The following is a 5,358-nucleotide window of genomic DNA, read 5'->3' as shown; positions in this document are numbered from 1 at the left end:
TGAACTCTTCTCATCTTAATATTATTACATTTTTAATCTTTTTGCTTGCTAGAAGATGACAAATTCCACTCCAGTGCTCCACATTGCTTGTTACCACACTAATGTCCATACTTTGTTTTAGTTCTATAATATTTGCCAATCAAACTAATTATAAAGTTGGTGTGGATAGTATGAAGTATTATCCCACATGTATCATAATAGAGCCTTCGTAGTTAATGATAAATAGCATCTTATGGTCAATGAATTTCGTAATGTTAGTGACTACAATGAGAGATATAATTAACTCGAACAAAGCAACAAGATCAGTTGAGGTTAGGCTTCCCCTTATGAGAATGTGCATCTTGAATTTTGAAAATGATGCAACAAAAACATAGAATCATTTATTTATCGAGCCTTAACACTCAGTATATTAAGTGAAGTTTTGATACATAACATTTGGCTTGAACGAGGGGGCACTAATAAATATAAGATTGCTATGTAAGTTGAGTTCGAATAGATCTGGCTTGAATGAAACTCAAAATTCTCAAGTTTTACTTATCAATTCAAACTTTTATGATAAATTGAGTCCATAGTTAGGTTGACTTATTGATTCAAAGTTTTGTTATAGTTTTCGTCATGCTGACTTGACTTGTCATGAGTTGGCTAAAAAAAAATAAAATAATTAAAGTTATTAAAAATATTAATGTGTAATTTGCATTATATTAATTTTTTTTCTTCCACCTTAAATTTGCTCTAAGTTGTAATTATTTAAATTTAAACAACACATAAATAACTATGTAGCTAAATACTTTTCACAATAGCATTTAGCTTTTTTTTTCCCAAAAGAATATAAAAATATAAAGCTAGCTAGTAGAGGAATTATAAAAACATAGAACTAGCAAAGAAATTAATAGAAAAAAAAACATAAAAAAACAGTGCATAATTTATTTATTTGTGTGCGTGTGTGTTTAATTATGTATGTATGTGTATTTATGTAAGAATGTATATGTATTTATTTATGCATGTATATTTTTTATGTATGTATGTATGTATATTTATGCATGCATGCATGTATGTATATGTATGCATGTAAATATAAAACCACCTTAGACTTTGATATCTTATTGACATGAAATATAATTCAATAGCCTAATCAAATTATAATTCAAATATACTATAATTCTTCAGCCAAGTAAATTAATTTTGAATGAAATAATAAACTACAAATGGTAAGAAACTATTTAGATTTCAACTAAAGTTATTTAATTAGGGTCTGTTTGGGGGAGCTGCAGCTTATTGAATAATCTGCTAATAAGCTGTTTTAAAATAATCTGTTGATAAGCTAGGTGCAGTGACTATTAGAAATTTTTATTTTTTTGGAAAAACCAGACCGTTGCCAAAAAACTACCATTGCGGTGTGAAACGCTTTTTTCAGTATTTTTAAAATGCATAAGCTCTCAAAATGCAGTTTACCCAAACGATCTAGGTGTGTTTTCAAAACGCCACTGTATCAAATAAGCTGCCCTCAAACGGACTCTTAATTAGGAACATTAAAACTTGCCATGTGATGAAACCATGTGTCCTCACATGAACTCCTATAATCTTAACATCTTTCTTTCTTATTTTAATTTTAATGATGGATATAACCTTAAAATATATAGCCTTTCTAGTGAAATATATCTCATTTATAGAAAATAAAAATTTAAAAAGATTGACATGAATACCACACAATTTCTATGTTTTTAATTTTTACATACATACCAACACACACATGAAAATATATATTTCACTTTTTAAAAATTAAAAAATTTTTACATACATACCAACATACACATGGAAGTATATATTTCACTTTTTAAAAATTAAAATAGTAATATTTTTGATATGATATGAAAGACTTTAGTGATATTGATGTAATAAACAAATTAAACTTATAAAGAGTTGAGGGGTATGTATGCAAATACTCAATAAATTATGGAGTTGGCATGAAAATTTGCTAACCCTACCCTACCATGTGAAAGAACATGGGGGGCCTTTCCCATGATTGAGCTATCTTTCCTTTTCTTCATTTTTGTGCATTTTGTATTGGCCTTTCACCTCAGACATTCCACTCTCATGAAGCTCTCAGAGCCAATCATACAAATGCATGTTAGGCCTCCAAGTATTTATTATTTAATTCCACATAAATTGCTTATTACTATTATTATTATTTTCTTTATTTTTTTTTATTTGTTACATGTGATTGCAATTTTATGTAGAGCCATCACCAAATTTCTTCATCTAGCACAGATCTCGAGGTATGATATGGTTTCGAGGCAACCTTTTGAGCAAGTAATATTCAAATCTCAATAAAAAAGTCATTCAGAACTATGATTTCAGTAAATTTATAGCTAGACTGACCGGCTTGATGAGACGAACCAAATGGTAACAAAATTGATCCAATTTGAACCAAATCAAGCTCCGATCAAGACATTAAACCGTTTTTGGAAGTTTTTCAAACACATTTGGAAGGTCAAATAAACGTCGAATTTGATGGGCTCATGGTCAAATCGAGCGTCTCGACAAGACAAATCCAGCGAGCCCAATATAACTCAATTTAAACACTGTCTGATAGAGGGAAGTCCTCTGACTCGTCTGATCAAAATGAATCATATTCCTGCATTAATTACAAAACTCTATAAATATGATATCATGTTCCTTGGTTGTGTGACCGTGTCACCCCGGACAAATTCAGATTCCACACTGACAAAATGTTATAAACGTTATGGTCATGTGTTATTCTTAGATACAATTATTTTTACATTTATGCCACCCAAATATTTTGTATCTCATAAAAAAAATATCATCATTTTAACTTAAAAAAGGGAAATACACATTTTTATTGCATATAAAAAGTGGCATATATATATGTAAAAGTTGATGCTTAGATGCTAACTTTGTAAATACATCAGAACTGAGTGGTATGTATGTAAACCTTCCAAATTAAAAACTCAAATACAACTAAACTAGTTGTGGATGTCTAATAATTTAGTTGTATTACTTAAAAGCTTAATTCTATTTACCTTTTAAATTTAATTTTTTTATTTAATAACTAAGTTTTATTGAGACATTAATTAGTTTCGTTTTAATAAGAATCTATATCGTCGGGTATGACTCATTACTAGATATGAGACAGATGTTGGAGTGGAACAGAGCGAGCGTAGCAGAAACATCTGTCCAATCGGGGGAGGGGGCAGCGCCCCCGCAGTACTGTATAGGGGTAATTTTGTAATTACACATTGTACACCAGAGCTATACATATATACACGCATTGTAATCCTAAAGGGTGTTCTGTGCTCTTTTTTGAAATTGAAAAAAAGTCGCCGCTCTGCTCCCGAGGACGTAAGCATCTTTGTCTCAGATCTCGTTAAATCTTTGTGTTTTCTTCTGGATTTGTGTGATCTCGTTAAATTTTTGTGTTTTCTTCTGGATTTGTGTCGATTCTTGCTTTTCTTTGCCCTAAAATTCTCAACATATATTAAGATATATATCTCAGAAGAATTTTTTTGCAACAATAATTGCATATTTTGGGTAATAGGTGAAATTTAATTTAATTATGAAGAGAAAAAATAATTAAAATAAAATTAAAAAAAACAATAAACTCACAAATAATATAAATAGTTTTAGATAAATTCAACAAATTAATGATTTCGAAGACGTTAAATATTTTTTATTATACAAATATTGAGCCATAAGACTTAAGGAATATTTACATACATACCATTTAATTCCTATGCGTTTGCATGTACAACATTTAGACTTAAAATTTTACATACATATCAGTCCTGTCCATGCATGAAAGTGTGTGTTTCCAAAAAATATTACATCAGGACTCTGGATGCATTCAAAGTCCAATGATGGAGCGCCACATGTCAGGCGGGTCCCATTATTCTTAACATTGGTCAATGTCTGTATATTACGGGGGAACCACTTGACACATGACATCCCACCATTAGACTCCTAACACAAATTACGTTAGGAGTCCTGATATAATATTATCTCGTGTATTTCACATTTGAAAAGTTAAATTATAAATATCTTTATGTGATATGAAAATTTTTCGCGGTATAAATATAAAATGTTAAATTTAGTTGTTAGATATGAAAATGCATAAAAATTGGTACTATGCATGTAAATGCCCCAAGACTAGCTTCACCACATTTTGTTTAAGAATATGTATGTATTTATGTATGTGTGTGTGTATATATATATATATATATATAAAAGGGAAGAATCAGGTTTATCACACAAAAGTGTTATGAATGTAAATATAAAAGTTTGGGGATAGATATGTAAAAACAAAAAAAATGCATGGTATATATGTAAGTTTTTCATACTTTATGATATCCTGTCCTCATGCATGTGCTTGTCTATGTGATGAGATAACATTAATGGTGGTTTCTTGGAAGCTTCCTACTTGTCTATCAGATACAAGAATATGGAACCTCAAGAAAATTCCATTCCCATGATTGACTCATCTTAATTCCTAAATTCCTCTTTTTGTGTAATTAAAGGTTTATTTTTAGGAAGATTTACATATATACCATTCAATTCCTGTGTATTTACATTTCTAACACGTACCTAAACTTCAATTTTTACGTATATACCATTTTGCATGTGCATGAAAAATGTATTTCACTTTTTTAAATATTAAAATGATGGTAGATTTGTACGCATGTAAATGTAAATGATTCGTAGATTTGTTCGTATGTAATATTCAAAATTATATATATATAAGACTATGTACATAATGATGATATTATATTTTTGACTTTGCTTTAAAGAGATTTGAGGTGTTTTATAGTATTTTACATGGGTGAACTCGACGTCCGATTACTTTTGACTTGGTAGGTTAACCTTAGTCGGAATCAGGTCGATAAGACAAGCTTTGTCGGAATGGATCTTCTTTCGGTCGGTTGAGCTAAGTCAGTATGGATTGGTTGGCTGAGCTTGACTGGTATGAGTTGATCGGCTAATAAAACCCGATTGTGGATCATTGACTTATGATGAGGAACTTTTAGACATTTTTGGGATGGTTGGATATTCTAGGGAACTTGATCTTCCCTTGACTCGACTCTCCTGTGATAGTTAGCTCCGACGATACTTATCTTGTTCTGGCTGATGGGTTCGTTCTTATACCATTGGTCATATGGCCTTGCTGGCTGGCTTGGCTCTGAGAATTTCACTAGGTCAGTCAGCTAAACATCTCGATCTCCTGTAAGCGTGTTCTATCTTATCGTACTCTTTCCTTATAGATCGTTAGACAGATCTCCTCAGGATCAACAATAACATATTTTTTGTGTAAATAATTAGTTAGGAAATCTGATCGATTTGCTTTTT

The sequence above is a fragment of the Phalaenopsis equestris genome, unplaced genomic scaffold (assembly GCF_001263595.1).
Source record: "Phalaenopsis equestris unplaced genomic scaffold, ASM126359v1 Scaffold000022, whole genome shotgun sequence".
NCBI lineage: Eukaryota > Viridiplantae > Streptophyta > Magnoliopsida > Asparagales > Orchidaceae > Phalaenopsis > Phalaenopsis equestris.
The sequence above is the reverse complement of the archived record's forward strand: the minus strand, read 5'-3'. Positions refer to the sequence as shown.